The 19,367-nt window shown below is 44.4% G+C and overlaps 1 protein-coding gene and 2 pseudogenes across 2 annotated transcripts in view; 1 reads left to right on the forward strand and 2 right to left on the reverse strand.

The window, feature by feature from the left end:
- CLPB (ClpB family mitochondrial disaggregase) overlaps positions 1–19,367 on the reverse strand; it is a 164,099-nt gene that overhangs the window by 50,572 nt on the left and 94,160 nt on the right. The window lies entirely within an intron of this gene.
- LOC106735587 (60S ribosomal protein L38 pseudogene) lies at positions 11,008–11,414 on the reverse strand (annotated as a pseudogene).
- LOC102500222 (POU domain, class 5, transcription factor 1-like) lies at positions 11,250–12,201 on the forward strand (annotated as a pseudogene).

The following is a 19,367-nucleotide window of genomic DNA, read 5'->3' on the forward strand; positions in this document are numbered from 1 at the left end:
GCCCCATAGCAAAAAAAAAAAAAAAAAAAAAAAAAAAGGAGCAGAGTTGGCCCTTTAGTCCAGTGGTTAAGGAAGTGAATCTCCCATGTGGACCCTGTGGGCTGAATAATATGCTGGGCTTGTGTGTGTGTGCATACGCAGAATCCCAGAAGGAGGGAGAGGGAAGAAGATTTAGAAAGTTCCAGGAACAGAGAGATAACTGCCTCATGGCTGGATTCAGCCATTCCGTTAAAACCCACCAAGCACTAACTCTGGGCCAGGGGCTGGGTACACAGTAGAATCAGACTGGTTCTTGCCCTTGGTCAGAACCAGACTGGTGGGAAACTAACAAGGACAGAAACAATGGAAATATAGGGTGAGGTGATGAGAACCATGACTCGCTTCCCCCAAGTACAATGGGGCCCCACACTGTGTAGCTAGGAAGCCACAGTACCAGCCACAGAAGAGTAGGTGTGTGTGTATATACATACACAAACACACACATACACACACAGACTGAGAAGGGAAGGTGTGAGCCCAAGGTCACAGAGACTGAGTGGGAGAGTGGGAGCAAGGACTCAGGCTTTCTGGTCCTGGGCTCCTTCCCCTAGTCTCAGCCTCCCCCTTCTCTCTGCTTTCCCTTCCACAGCACTCCTGAAAGGAGGAGTGCACTACAGGGCTGTTCTCTTCAGTGGTGCTGGGGTCCTTTTTGCCCATAACGTGGCCTCTCCATTCTGTAAGGTGCAGCTCCATCTGTCCAGTCCTGAAGTTTTTCCAGATTGCGTCAGCCCACAGATCAGGTCCCCCTTTGAGCCCCTAGAGCACTTATCTGAGAACAAACTTTTCACACACGTGTCTTGCCTCCAGAATCAGATGTACTACTAAAAGGATGCCTTGTCATTGTCTAGAACAGGAAATGGTGATGATTTCTAGGCACCTGGATAGTTCTGAGGAACTAGACCAAGCCTCTCCTTTCGTCATCAGGATTACCTATTTGCACAATCAGGTGCAGCTAGGGCAAATGTGCACCCATCAGACATCTGATGGGATGTCTTGGGATGACGCTGTGGTCGTGATGCACAAATGCGGGCTGGAGGCTGGTACCACAGGGAATGTAAGTGGGTGACTGATAGGCAGTTTCCAGTAGCAGCAAGTCAGCTTGGTCCTATCTGGGATGCTTCCTCCTGCATGGATTTCACAGGAGGACCTGCTCATCAGACCTGTACTGGGGGGAAGGGTGCCAAATACACTTGAAGGGAGACTGACACTGAACAAATAAGATGAAAGTTAATGGAGGTAAGTGGGGAATTCTGAGTTTTAGAAGAGTAACAAAGTAGAGATGGGAATTGGATTTAAAAACCACATGAGGAAAATGGCTTCAGTAACTGGAGGATTAGCCCAGAGAAAAGAAGCTCAGGAGAACATGCCCACCACATATTCAAGTATTTAAAGAACCATCGTGTAGGACGTGGATTTAACTCATTCTACATGAACCCAAGGGTAATACTCAGACCCTTGGAAGCATAATCTGGCTGGATTGCTGTCAGAAAATCTGAAGACAGCCTAGGGAACAATAGAGTTGCTTAGCACTGGAAGTGTTCAACCACTGAATGGATGTAGTTTATAGGTGTCTTTCCAAGATTAATTGTTCATTTGTACTCATTCACTCATTTAAAGATACTTTTTGAGTCTTCTATGTGTTTGGCCCTGGGTAAGTGCTAGGAATAAAGAGACATCTGAAGACACTGTTCCTGCTCCTAAGGAGCTCCTGGTGCGGTGGGGAAGATGGTCACTTCCATTTCAACAACACCTCATGCCTTGACTACAGGCTTCAGCACAGTGAAGGCTAGCTGCGGCTCGGATTAAGTTAAGAGTCCTGTGAAAACTCAAACATATCCTTGGTGACTGAAGGCCATAAATAGTTAATCCAAGGCAATTCATGTGCTTTAACTCTTGGCTGTGGGGAAAGACGTGTGCAATGAAACCAAATCTGTGGCTTTCTGTGCATGATACTTTGCTCTTGTAGCCGAGTTTTGGGCTTTGGCTGGGCCTTGTTTATGAACCTACAGATTGTCTTACAAGTGGCTGTGGTGTCAGGGTGAAGTGATTTAACCAGCAGGACTACCCGATTCTCCGTTTCTGCCCACCCTCTGGGGACTGCTTCAGCACAGACATAAACATGCTCCTGCCGTTACCTTATTGCATCGTCACAGGGGGAGGCTAGAAGGCTTGATTCAGGGATATGATTGGATTTTAAATCCCAGTCTCACAGGATTTTAATTACTGGTCTGGGGCAGCAGGGATAGGCACTGGCTGCCTTTGGATGGAGGAGGTCGATACACCAGTCCACAACATATTGAGCCACAATGCCTGCAGACTCTATTGCTCTATTTAATCATCTTTTGCAAAATTTACAGTGGAACAGGAGGGATCAATACGGAATTTATCACATTCTCTTGTAAATATGAGCCAGGAAAGAGTTCCAGGCAGTTTGTTACTGAGTGGGAGGGAACATGTCCGCATACAGCTGGGCATTAGAAGATGAGACAAAATCCATACTTCTTGGCATAAGCTACAGACATTCAGCTAGTCCTTCTTAAGCCTGAAGGCAAATTCAAGGGGAAGAACACTGATTCACTCCTTCATTCATTCAACCAACCAGGCAACATTCCAAAGCCCCTATTTTATGCCAGACCCCGTAGTGGCTCTGGGGACACAGACTGGAATTCCGCTCATGAGATCATACTCAGACATGTCACAATGGCTCTGTCACTTACTAGTGGTGGACCCTGGGCAAGTTACTTAATAGCCTGGGGTTGTGTTGATGCATACACAAAATGTAGGTAATAAGAGTATGGACCTTTCAGAGTTTAAAGCATTTAAGGAGATAAAAGCCTTAGTCCAGAGCGTGGACACTAAGACCTTGACAAATGACAGTTAACGTTACTTTCTCTATAATTACCGTTATTGAGCATTCCTTCCCCCAGTGGGTGTCACACATGGCATGCACACAGAGCTGGGGTAATGGGCAGGGAGCAGATGTGTCAGCAGACAGAAGGGAGCCTGGGTAGCCTTCCCAGGTTAGGGACATGGCCAGGGCTACTGACAGCAGAATTGGAGGGGCAGGGGAAGAGGTCAGGAGGAGGCTCTGTTTCCTTTAACTTCAATTGTATTCTTTAAAACAATAACCTCCTAAAACTGTGGAGGGGGAACAGAATGAGAAGTGATTCACTTTGTGTGGGTGAACCAGGCAGGAAACACAGAAGCGATATAAATGAGTTGGCTCTTAAAGGCTAAACAAGAGTTAAATAGGTGGAGAAGTAGGAAAAGGGCACTCTGGGCAGAGAAAAGTGAATGAGGACAGGCTCTGAGGCAGGACAGTATCTGCTCAGAAGAGGGTAGTCCGGTGGGCCAATGGCAGAGACAATTCCTGTGGCCCAGGCCCACATGGCTGCAGGCACCCTCCTGTAGGCCCACTAGACTCTCATCACAATCCTGAAGCAAAGCGAGATCCCTGTCCTCTCTTGGAGACAGGGTGGCAGAAGATCCATGGTGGACTGCAGTGAGTGCACAGACATCCAGGCGTACTTTATAGGCATTAGGAACTGATGAAGGCTTTATTTCCTTTCATTATTACTACCGACACATAGTAATTGTACATATTATGAGGTACTGTGATTTTTCAAAACAAGAATACAGTGTAATGGTCAGAGTGAGTGGATATCCATCATCTCAAACACCTGTCATTTCTTTGTGAAGGGAACACTGAAAGTCCTTTCTTTTAGCTCATCTGAGATACGTGATGAATGCTTGCTGGCTACTGTTACCTTTCTGTACTATGGGGGGGTGGGCAGAGAGATATTGGTTACTGGATACAGAATTAGAGACAGATAAGAATAAGTTCCAGCACTGGGGATTTTAAAACAGATGAATGACACAGTTTTGGGGGTAAAGGTTAGTTTGAAGGGGAGCCTGGAGGTGAGGAGAGACGGCTGTTATAATCCTCCAGGTGAGAATGAAGAACCTGAACTAGCATGGCGAGGGCAGAGGACAGACCAGAGAGGAAAGTCTAAGAAACACAAGGCTTGGTGGAAAGCGAGGGAAAGGCATTAGACTGACTTAGAATGCTTTCCGTCCGAGACGGGTGGGTGACAATGGCATTCAGCAAGCAGGGAACAGGGAGCGCAGTGTGTGTGGTTAGACACATAGAGGATGAAATGTCTACAGCAGAGCAAGCACCAGCAGAGCTAGTGGAGACCCAGAACTGCCCAGTCTGTCCAGAGGAACACGTGTGGACTAGAGCAGTTAGAAAAGAGGTGATGGGAAAACCACACAAATGAGTGTTCGAATACACTGCACGTATAGTCCGGGAAGAAAAGGGCACAAGCCAAAACTCCTGCCAGGATGCATACCCAGTGCAGACCTAAGGTAGGAGCTCTCTAGATGGCGGACAGTGTTACAAATGCGTGTGACACAAGCATTGGAAAGGAGGATACTTGGCTTATTTTCATTTTCAGCAGGTTTCCTGCAAGTCGTGGGCTTTGAGGAGGCCAGCTCCATTCTCTTCTCCCTACAACCTGTCACAGACTACTCCCTGAAGTATGAGCAGGCTCTGTGATCAGAAACTAGCTGGAAGTAGTTGTCAATAGACAGGGAAAGACTGGATAAAGTAGAGTTCAAAGTAGACCATAAGAGCCTGGGTCACTAGGCTTTTGTAACCTCCCCTCCCCCTCCTGCAAGTCAGCTGAGACCAAGGCAGCGGAGCCTGGGGTCTGGGCTGAATTTAGCAGCCATAATTATACTGCTGACGTCTGGGACAGAGCCACAGTCTCTGCAGAAGGCGGCAGCTTTTGTTCATACACTAAAGCCACACCATCTTCAAACATGCTAATCGCATGTCTGCTTCCATCTAACAACATTGACGGGAGGCTGAAGAAAGGGCACACAATGCCCACACATCTGGCTAATTCGGTTAGGAGACCAATCAATCTTGATGGGTTGTCTATAAGACACCAACCACCCCAAAGGACTGTGGTGACCAGATGTTTAAGCTTCTGTTGACCGATCCCAGCCTAATGCCCATAGCAGGGAAGAGGGCTTATCAAGAGATGGCTTATGATTCCACTCACATGTCTGGTCCTAAGGCTAAGTGAAGACCTCTGCTCAGTTGAGAAATATCAGTATGCTAAAGTGGTGGATAAGCCAGGCTCACTGGAACATGGTATACTCAAATATACGGACTAGATGTCTGACTTAAGGAAGACAGGAGGCCTTATTTACAGTTGGTTTTGCAGAAACAGAAATCGATGAACTTTTTTTGCTAATACACTTGCCAGTACAGAGAGAATCAAGAGTATGGAGGGGTATCTTTATGGTATCAATTGTTATAGGTTATGTTCTGGGCATGGGAGCCATGTCTCTGCTGATGTCTGCTTTCAACCTTCATCAAAGCTGAATTGTTGCTTTTTTAAAAAAAAATAAAAAAATAAATGAAAAACAAGCTGCTGTCAATAAGGACTCTTCCAGTTTGTCCTTCCTTTATGCCCAACCAGTCACCAGGAAACCATCACAAAAACCGGAAGTGGAAGGGTGGTGGGAAGACTGGGGCCGAAGAGAGGACGGACTAGACCACAAACACTACGGGACAACTATGACCCAGAGCTCCTTGCTTGCCTAGTGATTCCATTTTTCTCAAGTGTGCTTTTCTCAAATTCTAAGGACTTTACCAAGTTTGTCCCCGAGTTGAAGCCACATGGTAAACCACTTGGGTGAAGAAAACCTCTGACACTGCAGAAAGTGGTGAGAAGCAGCACAGATTAAGAATGGGGTCTCTGTTGTATATCTTGTGCCTGGAACAGTGCCTGGCATGAGGCAGAGGAGCTGAGTAAATATCTGCTGACTGAATATTAGGCCCCAGTTATAATGTGGCTGGACTGTCCCTTCTGTGAGCGTCTGTCAGGCGAGGCCCTCCTATAGCTGCTGGCAATACCACTGGGCAAAATCACTACACAGAGACAGGAGAGTCCTGTCTTAGTCTGAAAGAGCAGGGGGAAGTCATGTTGGGAGGTAAGGCTGTGGCCCTTATTACCACCATCCAGCAACTTCTTCCTCTCCTCCGATGGTGTACCAACCAATGCTGCTGGACAATCCTTGCTCCTTTACACTCTTTTCTGTCTTGCTTTCCATAATACACAATATTTATGACTTTGTTTCCTTTGCAGTTCCTGTTCATTCTTCCGTTTCAAGGTGAGGGTGTCATCCAAGACCTTGGTTCTTATCCCTGTCTCTCTTTATGCTGTCTACATTACAAAACAACTCTAATTTGTGTAGTTTAAACTATTTCAGTGGCATTCAATTTGGCTATATATTAGAATTCAATGGTTAGTGTTAAAACTATAATCTATGGTAGAAGAAAATATTTGTAATATATATAACCAATAAAAGGCAAATATCCTTAACATACAAAAAAGTTTAAAAATTGAGAGAAAAAACAAAGATCAAAAGTCCTATAGAAAAATGGGTAAAAGACATGAACAGACAAATCACAAAAGGTCATTTTATATGACCCTTAACCATAAGGAATAATGTTCAAGCTCACTGATAATGAGAGAATCAAACTAAATCTACACTGAGGTACTATTTTTCACAGTTGGCAAAAATTCAAAAGCTTGTCAACACCCTCTGTTGGAAAGGCTGTGAGGAAGCAGGCATTCTTATACAACGCTTATGGGAATGCTGAATGGTACAACCTCAACAGAGGAGAAACGTGGCAATATCTAACTAAAGGAATATGTATTTGCCCTCTGATATAGCATAACTATTTGTAGGGCTTTAGTGTAAAGACACACCTCTAGGGAACCAGCAGTTAGCGTAATGGCTATGTCGCTGGACTGCCATGTAGTCGACCGCGGTTCGTGTCCCGGACCCGGTGGCTTAAAACTCACGCCGGGCGTGTGTGCGTGCGTGCCCAAGATCCTGAGAGGAGAATGGAGGAGAAGGGATTGCGGCGTGACCATCCCCCCTGGGGGGTGATTTCTCGCTTTCTGTCTCTATGTCTCTCTCTGTCTGTCTGGCGAGCGCACGCGCCCTACAGTGAAAAATCTCTCCAAAAAAAAAAAAAAAAAAAAAATACACACCTCTAAGAATGCCAAAATACACATGCAAGGGGGTTCTTTATTGCGGCATTATTTGTAATTGCAAAATATTAAAACCTTACTGTCTAAAAATAGAATAAGCAGGACACACATATAACAGAGAACTATACAGCTATAAAAAAAGGAGGGAGATGTGAGGTGATATAACTGAGTTCCAGGAAAAACTGCAAGAAAAGGAAACTGTAAAGGGCATATTTAGTATGGTACCTTTTGTGTAGGAAGAACAGCAAAGTAAACAAAATTGCTTATTAACAAGGGGGTCAAGGCCAAAGAGCAGGCAGAAAAAGGACAAAATGGATACAGGTAGCCATTTCATTTCTTTGAGATTTTACTTCTTTTTGTATAGTTTTGACTTGTAGAAACAAGTTCAGGTTTTACATCTTCAAACGATAAAGTCAAATCAGAAAGGACAGTTGGGGGGGGCTGGCAAGTGGTGTGGTGGTTAAGGGCACTGGACTCCCACATGGCCAACCATGGTTCAAGTCTCGGACCTGGTGGCTTGCTTTCTTACTTCCTCACTCTCTCTCTGTCTCTCTCTGATCAAACTGGAAAATAACAATGATAATAATAATAAATAAAGTTAAATAAAATAATTCTTTAAACAAAAAAGAGAAAAAAAAAGGACAGTTGGGGGAAAAAACTCTAAAATTGACAGGAAATTGAAAAATTAACCCAACTGTATTTCAAATGGATCATAAACACTGTGAAGTGGGAGGTAGGGAAGAACTTAAAGAACTTATGAACCCAGTATTTGACTGTACACCTTCAGGCTTAGATGGAACAAGGTGAGAACTACAAATTTTCACTTGAACTCTTTTTAGCAGTCTTGTTTTCTACAGTAGTATGGATGAAGCAGCTGGTGCTTTTAGATGTGTTATGGAACTGAGTAAAGGCATAAGTGTATCAATGCTGTTTATAGTCAACATTCTCACTATGGAAGAAGAGACATTGTAACCTGAAATGTGTGAAGACAAGAAAGAACCCTATAAAGGGATCCCTGGATGGGAGGTATTAGTGTTCTCAGAATTTCTAAAATATGTATGCTGGTTATGCATGTGAGTGTATCTTTTATGGACATGTTTGTAAGTGTACATATATCTAGAAATAGTTCTTGGCTATGTCAAGGGGGGGGCAATAAATGCACTTGGTATTCAGATTTCATTCTCTAATGTAACTGTCCAGTAGAAAAATCCTAAAGATCCTTAAGAAATGGCTCATTCCAAGGTACCACCAAGGTGAATACAAGATAAATCTAAACAGTCTCATCAAGTCAGAAAATATGAAAACACACACAAGATGGAGGTTTGCCACCTTGGCCACACAGACAATTTCAGCACCAACATAAGTAAGGACAGCAATAAATTATAGAACATTAACACAATAAATATCCATGAGAACATTAAAAAAAAAAATTCGCCAGAGGGCACATGCACTTGTCAGAAAGACAAAGAGAGGGACAGGGAGGAAGCACTCCCAAATGGGGCTGGGTCACACCATAATCCTTTGTCTTCCGTTTTTCTAACCTGTCAGGATTTTGGGCACACATGCACACACACATGCCTGGTGTGTTTTTCAAGCCACTGGGGATGGGATTTGAACCATAGTTGGTCATGTGGATTCTACCCCTCCCCCCTTTTTAAGAGAGATTTTTGCTATATAGTGTGTGCTTGCCAAAAAGACAGAGACAGAGAGAAAGCGAGAAATCACCCTCGAGGGGGGATGGCCACGCTGCAATCCCTTCTCTTCCATTCTCTTCTCAAGATCTTGGAGGGGACCAGCAGTTAGTACAATAGCTATTTCGCTGGACTCCCACGTAGTGGACACGGTTCGCATCCTGGACCCGGTGGCTTAAAACTCACGCTGGGCGCGTGTGCGTGTGTGCCCAAGATCCCTAGAGGAGAATGGAGGAGAAGGGATTGTGGTGTGACCATACCCCCTGGGGGGTGATTTCTCGCTTCCTGTCTCTCTGTCTCTGTCTGGCAAGCGCACGCGCCCTATAGCAAAAAAAACCTCTCCAAAAAAAAAAGAAAGAAAAAGATCTTGGGCATGCATTCACATGTGCCTGGTGTGAGTTTTAAGTCACCAGGTCCAGGACTTGAACTGCAGTGGACTATGTGGGAGCCCAGTAACATAACCATTATGTCACCAGCTGGTCCCAGGGATTCAGCTCCCTTAACCACTAGACCACAGGGCCAGTCCAGCACATTTCAACAATGAATAGATAAATGGGAAGAATGGGTTCTTACTAATCGTACAATGTCAAATGCTGACTGGCCAATGTGGAGTGCTGAAGTTAGAAAATATGGAAAATATTAATTCTAATACCATCAGATAAAGATTGTTTCAGGCAAAAGTCATTAGCAGGTGCTAAATCTAGGGGAAATTTTTTTGATGAGGTACAGGATATCTGCAAGGTCTTACCAGTGTCTAACAGACTGCTACTTAAAGGCAAGTCTGAAAGAAGCAATACAGAGGAGAACCTGGATAATACTTTGGAGTTGGGGTGGGGGTAAGGCTTTCACTGAAATTTTTTTTAGATTGTGTGCTATGTCCAAGTATTAACTATTCAAAAGCAGGAATAAAAGTTATGTATAAAATCTGAGAGTGTAGTAAGCAGAACACAGCCCCCCAAAGATGTCTATGTTCTAATCCCTAGATCCTATGTCAGAGGAAGATGAAGGCAAATTACAGTCGCGGGCAGGATGACGGCTGCAGATAAACTGACATGGAGATGGGAAGGCTACCTTGGATTGTCCTGGTGGGCCCATATAATCACAGGGTCCTTACACATGAAAGAGGAAAACGGAAGCGTCAGCTCAGAGCGATGAGGCAGGAGCAAGGCTCAGGTGCTGCTGCTTGTGTTGCAGATGGACAGGCTTTGAGACACGGAACATGGACAGCCTCCCGAAGCTAGAAAGGCCAGAAAATGTATCTCTTCTTGTCTCCCAAAAGGAAAGGAGCTCTGTTAATACCCTGATTTTAGTCCAGTGAGACCCATTTTGGATGTATTTCCCTAACTGGAAAATAATAAATCTGTGTTGTTAAGCCACTGAATTTGTTACTGACCTTGTTATAGGAGCAATAGGGAGGACACACAAGAAAAGTTACTGTGGTTGCCTCTGGGATCTGGAAAGGAGACTTCCTGGTACTGCTTCAAATTTTTATCTTGTACGTTTTTTTAAAGTAAAAATCACTATGGTCACTAAACACACACATACAATAGACAATCACTTTGAACTCTGTATTGACACAATACTAAGTCCTCTGTCTCGCTCCCAATGCCTCCACACTTAAACCTCCTCCCATAATCTAGGAGGGTGGCCAGTTTCCTCCAGGTCTGTAAATAACACACAAGGCTCATTTCTCTTGCTGCTTCATCTGAAAAGCTCCCTCCTCCCCTCCACCTGCTTGAATTCTAGCTGTCCTTTAGGTCTAACTTCAGTTCCACCTCTTCCACGAAGCCTTTGGCAGTGCCAATGCTGGTCTCCCTCGCCCTCTGCCTTTCCTTCCCATTACCCATTACACTTGTTAATTCTGGCCCTTAAATTTAATTTGGAATCCGGTTATCTCTGTATTACACTGTTCTCAGAGTGCTTTATGCATGGACACGCTCATCAAACTATAACTCTACTGGGTCCAGTCCATAGAAAGGGTTTGCTCATTTCTCCAGCTCCTAGCTTGAGGCACTTTCTTTCCCCATGGCAAAGAGACCCAGCTTCAAACTTTGCCCTCTGGCCCCTGCCAGATGGTGGAGGGGATGAGTCAGGAGGGCCAGAGCCTGGATGGGTTGATGCTCAGATCTGGTTAAGTTTCTTTTTTTTTTTTTTTGGTACAGAATTTAAAAATGTTTAATGTAGTTCAAACAGTGTGTGGTTCATTTTAGCTCCTTCACTGCCAAACCTGGGGCAGGTACTGCTTCAACTTCTCTGCCTTCTCTTTGTCCATGATGACCAAGGTGTAAAGGTATCAGCTGCATCAAACTTTAAACTTCATATTATCCTTATTTTTCTTGATCTTGACAGACCTGGTGTCTTTTTGTTGAGCTGTTAGCAAAAAGTCTTTGATTTCCTCAATTTTCTGAGGCATGGTGGGGAGCACGGGGAGAGGGTGCCAATGATGGCACTCACAGCCAGCCCAGATCTAGTTAAGCTTCTAAGGCCCTACCAGTGGATCAGGCATCAAGCCAGGAGTTGAGCCAGGCTCTGAGATGTGAGAGATCCCCCTGTTTCCTTCTCCTTGAGTTCTGCAGAGGGACGGCATACTGTGGACCTCTGGCTGCAGTGGGGCTAGTGCCCTGAAGTGGTCTGGAGACCTCCCAGCCCCAGGGTGAGGTGGAGCTGGGGTGGAGATCTACTCTGAGAGGATCTCCCTGAACCCTGTGCTACCTCCCCTGGCGACATGAAGCTGGGAGAGGAGGCGCTAAGCAGAACCCTGTGGAATCCCAGGACATCAAAGCTCTGCAGAAAGAACTGCAGCAGTTTACCAAGCTTCTGAAGCATTAGATCACTCTGAGATATACCTGGGCTGATGTGGGGCCCACCTTCGAATGTCACTTTGGGAAAGTGTTTAGCCAAACAACCATCTGCCGTTTTAAGGCTCTTGAGCTGTTTCAAGAACATGTGTTAAATTCTGGCCCCTGCTGCAGAAGTGAGTGGAGGAAGCTGGCAACAACAAAAATCTTCAGGAGACAATGCAGTAGAGACTCTCGGCCAAGCACAAAAGAGAAAGCAAACCAGAACTGAGAGCTGCACGATAAACTAGCAGGTCAGCCACACTGCCCCTGTAGCTTGGGCTTGAGGAGGACGTGGTTCAAGTGTGGTTCTGTAACTGGCACCAGAAGGGCAAGAAATTGAGCAGTGATTACTCACAACAAGATTTTGAGGCTGCAGAGGCTCCTTTCTCAGGGAAACCAGTATCCTTCCCTTTGGGCCCAGGGCCTCATTTTAGGTGACCTACACTATGAGGAACTTATTTCACTACACTGTACTCCTTGGTTCCTTTCCCTGAGAAGGAAGCCTTTCTCTCTGTCTCTGTTCCCATTCTGGGCTCTCCCACACATTCAAACTGAGGTGCCTGCCTTTCCTAGGGGTGAGGAGCAGACAATGGGGAGGTGCCCAGGAAAGAGAATCTGCGGGATGTTCCAGGTCTTCTGGAATCAAGTTCTTTATTCATAAAGGAAAGACTCGGAAACATAAAGGGTGGCGGACAGGAGTTTTAGGGGAAATGGTTGGAGGGTGAAGTTAACTAATGCTCCCAATTTTTATCCCCATAACATTCATCATTTTGTTCTTAAATAGAGATATGGTTGTTAAGGTGCTGGATTTTCACATGGTCAACCACGGTTTGAGTCCCGGACCCAGAGACTTGAAAATCATGCCAGGCACATGTACATGTGTGCCCAAAATTCTAAGAGGAGAATGGAGCAGATGGGACTCTGGCATGGTCTTCTCCCCTGGTGGTGGTGGTGGTGGTGGTGGTGGTGGTGGTGCTGGTGGTGGTGGTGTGTGTTTGTGTGATTTCTCATTTTCCCTTTCTATTTCTCTTCCAGTGAGTGCACACACATACACATACAATGGCAAAAACCTAATAATAATAGTAATAATAAAGCCTGGGATGCAGTAACACCACCACCTCACATGTGCTAAGAACAGTGCAGAGTGCTGGGAACATAGCACTACAGATCCACACCCTGCCTTGTGGGAAGTCACTGAACAGCGAGGAGAGGTGCAGTAACTAAATAACTGCAGAACCTCATGTTGGGGTGAGGGTGACAGAGAGCACAGGATGTGTTAAGAGCATCAGAGGAACCTAAAATCAGATAGATGGTGGTCAGCTGTGGGAAGATAATCACTAGTTACTAAATAAATATAAATACTTAGATTTGTAAGTGTACAAATCAGAGAGCATTCAGAATTGCATGTAGAAATAATAAGATGGTAGACAATTTTGAGATTACAGTCCAACTCTTATACTTTACAGATGAGAAATTGAGGCCCAGTGAGGAAGGACTTGCTCGAGGTCCCATGGCAAGGTAGAGCCAGTCCCAGAACCATGTGCCAGATAGCCTGACCCCAGTCAGCACCTCCTACCACATAGGGTTCCATTACTTCAAGAGGGCCCCTCAAGGATTCTAAGTGACAAGTTCCCTTCTGCTGCTGCATTAAAAAGAATTCATTTCTAAAATGCTGTCCAGGAAGGAGCCTGTGGTCCAAACCTACTGAGAATGTCTCTGCTTTGTTCTTCCCAGGACACTGCCAGGCTTTTGTATAAAGGGAGGGAGCTCACGAATGCTAGAAGCAAACTCTTCTTAAGAAAGGGGACTTGGCTCTGACCTATCTCCCAGTCAGCCTCAGTATGGGCCTTTGCTGCTATTCTGCAGGCCCTGACCTTCACGCTGAAGTTCCCCCTTCTTGAAGCTGCAGTGTTGGCCTTCCTCTGTGCATTGTGCTCACAAGCACATACATGGGAGGGGGCACAGTGGGACAGCAAAGGCTGTGGTCTCCGACTGAGAAACCTGAGTCCTAACTGCCCCTTGCCTCCCACTGCGGGCACAGTGCAGGTGGAGAGAGCAGGGAACGAAGAACAGACCTGCCCAGATGACGCTGACCTTTCCCTCACCCAGGAGAGCCTTGGCCTCCAGCTGCCACTGATGGCAGGGATGAGGTCATGCCGGATACCAGCCAGGCTCATCTGAGAACTGCTTAGAGCCAATTAAGGCCTGAGGAAATGTGGGTGCCTGGATGACAGGTGGCTCTGGAGTGCATGAGCTCTGATGACCAAGTGCATCTCCAGCTCAACCATGCAGTGATTCCTTTATGTCCATAGGAGCCGGGGTTCAAATATACCTTGCCCTGGGGGTAAGCAAGGACAGGTCCTCATTCTGCACTTGGTATGGACTGAGTAAAGGACTCAGGGCCACCAAAGGCCCTTTTAGGCCTGATCTATTACGTGGACTACAACACTATAGAATACCTCCATTCCTTGAAATGCTCTGGGTGGGACTGCAGAACCCTTCTGGATGACTAATGGCCATCCCTTTCCAAAAGCTAATAGGTTAACATCAACATTTCAGGTGTCAATGTGAATGCTATTTACTCAAAGACTTCCCTTACCCTCTTTAGATTAGATTAGGTCCCCGTTATACTCTTATAGGACCCTCTCTCTTCCTTAATAATACTTATACTATTAACTAATAATTAATTAGTAATTTTATAATTACTTGTCTAATGTCTTTCCTCCGCCAGACTTTAAGTTTTGCAAAGATAGGAAATGCAATAAGTATTTGTTAAAACAATGACAGGAAATCAATAAAAAGACTAGTAAGGCGAGAGAGGTTACAGATAACCTCATAATAGGCTTCTTTAAGAGGAAACTTTTGTATACAACAGAGGGACTCATCTTACCTACCACATTAGCCAGTCAAGTCCTCCTGTTTTTTCATCCTATTCTCAGGAAACCAGATATTTCCTGGTTTTGACTGCCATGAAAGATTTTTCATTTTTCTTTTTAAAGTTTATATATTTATCTCTTCTTGAGAGAGAAATAGGGAGGGGGAGAGAGATAGACAGACAGAAAACCCCAACAGGGCCCTCATACCAAGATCCATCTCTAGCTGGCCCAGATTATGGGCACACACATGTGCCCAACATGCTCAGGGAAGTTTCAGGACGTGAATCCAGAATCTTTCCCATTTGGGTCCAGTTGCATGTGTGCCACTGTTGGGCCATCTTTTCTTTGTTAACAGCTTTACTGAGATATATGTACATATTATAAAGTTCACCTATTTAAGTATACAATTTAATGGTTTTTTAGTATAGAGTTATACAATCATCACTATAATCTAATTTTAGAAAAATTTCATCTTCCAAAAAAAAAAAAAAAATCTCAGGTCCACTAGCAATCTCTCCTTAAGATGACTTCTAACATGGAAAGTTTTAGCATCCGTGTCCAAAAAATAAAAAGAAACCTTTAATATCCAATCTGACAAGATCTCTTCATTATATAAAAAAAGTAATGTCAGAGAAGGGCCACACTCTCATGGAAGAAATGGTGGCAGGGCTGGGAGAGACCACAGTTCCTGTGTGTACCTCCTCATGGCAGTGCTGTCACCTCTCTGCCAGCAGTCTGACTGTGTATGTTCCAGATTGCCTATTCCACTGGTCTTTAAGCTGCTTAAATGTAGAGGCTACATTCTGCTCATCCATCTTTCCTCTCTGCCTGGGAGTACCAATAGGGCAGTGAGGCCTGCAGGGGGCTTCACGATCGGATGCAGTCTATGAACTTGGCTACCAGTCCTTCACAAGGTAAGTAAAGTAACTGAGAGTAAAGTATCTGGAAACTTTTTTTTTTTTTTTAGGCTTTTGCCACAGAGCGTGTGTGCTCAATGGAAAAAGAGAGACACAGACAGAGACAGAGAGGAGGAGAATGAAAAATTTCCCCCCGGGGAAGATGGCCATACCACAATCCCTTCTTCTTCATTCTCCTCTTAGGACTTTGGGCATGCATGCACATGCACTCCAAGTTAGTTTCAAGCCACAGTGCCTGGGACTCGAACCTCAGTTGGCCATGTGGGAGTCCAGTGCCTTAATCACCATGCCACCTGCTGGCCTCATGTCTGGAAACTTTTATAGCAATTGTCAGAGTTGTTATATATCTGTTGAATCTAATGACAAATTTGAGTCTGTATTTTGTATTTATCTTTAAAATATCATTTTTGTAATAATTCATTTTCATGATTGTATTCGTCCATGACAGACTGCAAATCCAAATGACAAAAAGAGGTCTTTCACAGACAATTGGAGAAACACTGTCTTAAAGCAAACCATTCTTTACTCTCCTCTGGTTTCTGCTTTTCTCTGTTTCATGACACTTCCCGTATTGGTTCCTCTTCTCATGCTCACATCTGAAATGGGAGCTCTCTCAGTTGAGTCCCTGGGTTCTTTTAAGCTCTAAAAATATTCCAGGGACAACTCACGGTTTCAGCCATCTTCAAGAAACTAACAACTCTCAAGTCTTCACCTTTTTTTTTAAATTTAATTTTATTTATTCATTCATTTGGTTTAATTTGACTAGAGAGAGAGAAAGAGAGAGAGAGAGAGAGAGAGAGAAAGTGAGAAAACAAGTCACCAGGTCTGGAACTTGAACCATGGTTGGCAATGTGGGAGTATCCTGTGCCTTAACCATCACACCTCCTGCTGGCCCCATACATCTTTTTTTTTTTTTTTAAGAATTATTTTATTTAACTTTACTTATTTATTTTAATTTGATCAGAGAGGGACAGAGTGAGAGAGAGAGAAAGAAAAGGAAAGCAAGAAAGCGAGATGCCAGTTTTGGGACCTGAACCGTGGTTGGCCATGTGGGAGTCCAGTGCCCTTAACCATCATGCCACCTGGCTAGCCCCATGTCTTCACATCTTAAGGCTCTTCTCTCCTGTTCCACAGACCCATTTACCTAACTGCCTCCTAAATTTCTCTTAAGAATGTCTTAGAGATTCCCTGGCTGGTCAACGGCTATTTATTATTTACCTACTATATGCTAGCTGGGAATTTATTTTTTAGGTAAGGTAAATAGACAAGACCTTACTTTCTAGTGAGAGAGACAGGTGATAAACATATCACTAAGTAATCATGATGATTTTTAAGGCTAGTTAGTACTGCAATGAAGATAAAATAGGTAATATGATAGAAAGCAGCCAGGGGATACTTTAACAAGGGTAGTCAGAGAGGGCCTTTCTGAGGAGGGAACATCCGAGTTGAGACTGATGATACATCCCAAGAGGGCAAAGTGTTGAAATCATGGGAGAGGTAGGTGCAAAGGCCCTGAGGTGGGAAGGACTTCTGTGTATCTGAGGGACGACAGAAGGCCAGTGTTACTGCAGAAGAGTGAACAAAGGGAGAGAGTGAATGGAGATGAGGTTGCAGAGATCTCAGTTTGTAGGGTCTTGTAGACTCTAATAAGTAGTGTGGATTTCATTCTGGTTTCAATGAGAAGTCAACGGATGGTTTTGAGTAAGAGAATGACATGATTTGTTTTACAAAGATTGTTCTGTGACATAGAGGTTAAGGGAGCCAGATCCACATGGCCAACTATAGTTTGAACACTTGCCCTGGTAGCTTGAAAAACCTGCTGGGAAGGCCAGCTCTGTGGCCTGGTGTTTAGAGCAGCCAGATCCCATATGGACAACCACACAGTTGGGTACCAGACCTGGTAGCTTGAGAAATGTGCTGGGAGTGTGTGAATGCATGCCCAAAATCCCAAAGGGAGGCAGAAATAAAGGAGAAGGGATGAGGAATGATCCTGTCTATAGGGGGTGCTTTTTTCCTCTCCCTCTTTGTCTTTGGTGAGTGCATGCACCCTCTGGTGAAAAAAAAGAAAAAAAAGGAAGAAGAGAAAAACATGTTGGGTGCATGTGCCTGCATGCCCAAAATCCTAGTGGGAAGGAGGAATGGAGGAAAAAGGATTGTGGCATGACCATGCCTCATTGTGGGCGTGTTCTTTTTCTCTCTGGCAAGTGGTTAGGACTCTGGTAATATAAAAAAAGAAAAAAAAAAAAGAAAAAAAACAGATTGCTCTGGCTGGTAAGAGTGGAAACTAAGGCCTAGATGTAATGGCGTGGGCAACAGAGTGCTGCTGCATGATACTGGAGCCATATGGAAAGGCTGAGGGCTCAGCTCCCAGGTTGATCCAAATATGCCGAGAACCTGTGATTCTAGCTAGCTGGAAGGCTAGGGGGAGGACTGCCATGTGGCAAGATCCTGTTAGGTCTCCCCCTCCCTGTCATGGAAGAAATACACTTTAAAAATAAAAATAGAAATTATGAGAATAGTTAGGATGGTGGGTGAGAGTCTAAGAGAGATGATGGTGGCCTGAACTGAAGTTCAGCAATGGAAATGGCAAAAAAGAAAAGGTTTCAAGATGTGTTCTGGAGGAACAAATAATAAGACTTACTGAAGCACTAGATATGGAGTGAGTGTAAGAGAAAGAATTCAAGGATAACTCTAAGACGTTAGGCCTGAAATACTGGGTAGATGAAGGTATTGCCGGGGCCACATTAACATTAAAATTCAGGATGGGTTCCAGCAGGTGGCGTGGTGGTTAAAGGTGATGAATTCCCACATGGCCGATAGTGGTTCGAGTCCTGGACCTGGCGGCTTGCTTTCTCGCTTTTCCTTTCTGTCTCTCTCTGGTCAAATTGAAAAATAATAATAATAACAAATGGTATTAAATAAATAAATAGTAATTCTTTTTTTAAAAAAAGAAGAAAAATAAAATTCAGGAATGAACAAGAAATGGGAATGTGAGTTAGGTGGATAACAATCATTGTTCTGAGAATTTCGCTATGAAGAGATGCAGAGAAATGAAATGGCTGCCAGCAGTGGACATGATGTCAAGGGAAATTTGGGGTTTGCTTTGTTTTTCAAGATGGATGACATTAAGGTGTGTTTTATGCTGATGAAATGAGCCAGTAAGGGAGGAGGGGTGGACAGACAATGCAGGAGACACAAAGTCCTTGAGAAAGTGAGAGGAAAGAGGAACCAGAGCCACATGCAGCAGCAAGTCTCAGGCAGTGATTCTGCTGTTAGAGGAAGTTCAGGTTCAGGGAAAACAGGGAGCTCCCCCTCACTGCCATCTATTTCTCTATGAAATGTGAGGTGACATTCTCAGCTTGGGAGCTGCAGGAAGAGGGGTTACAGATGTGAGGAGAGGCAAGGCATTAGAAAGTTGTCTTAGCCCAGAAGAAGCAGGTAAGTTTGCTCATGAAGTGAAATGGGTGGCTGCGGTGTTGACTGTTTCAGAGTTTTATCACAGATGTGACACGAGTTCATTCAGCATGGTGGTACGACTTTACTCCAGCAATGTTCAGCTCTTCAGATACAGACATGAAGTAAAGAGAAAGGTGGGCTTAACTAGGGTTAGCATTTGTCAGGAGAATAGAGAGAAGGGAGAAAGAAGCAAGGGAATAGTTCTTTTTTTAAAAAAAAAAAACAATTTAATTTTATTTATTCATTCATTTTATTTTCATTTGACCAGAGAAGAGACAGAGACAGAGAGAGAAAAAGAAAGAGGAAAAGTGAGAAAGCAAGCCACCAGGTATGGGACTCGAACCATGGTTAGTTGAGTGGGACTGTCCATCACTTTAACCACCTTGCTACCTGCTGGTCCCAGCAAGGGAGTAGTTCTAACACTGGACCATGAAATCTAAAAGAAGGAGAGAAAAAGGAAGGAAGGAGGGAA

This window comes from Tupaia chinensis, unplaced genomic scaffold (assembly GCF_000334495.1).
Source record: "Tupaia chinensis unplaced genomic scaffold, TupChi_1.0 Scaffold000047_1, whole genome shotgun sequence".
Classification (NCBI taxonomy): Eukaryota; Metazoa; Chordata; class Mammalia; order Scandentia; family Tupaiidae; genus Tupaia; species Tupaia belangeri.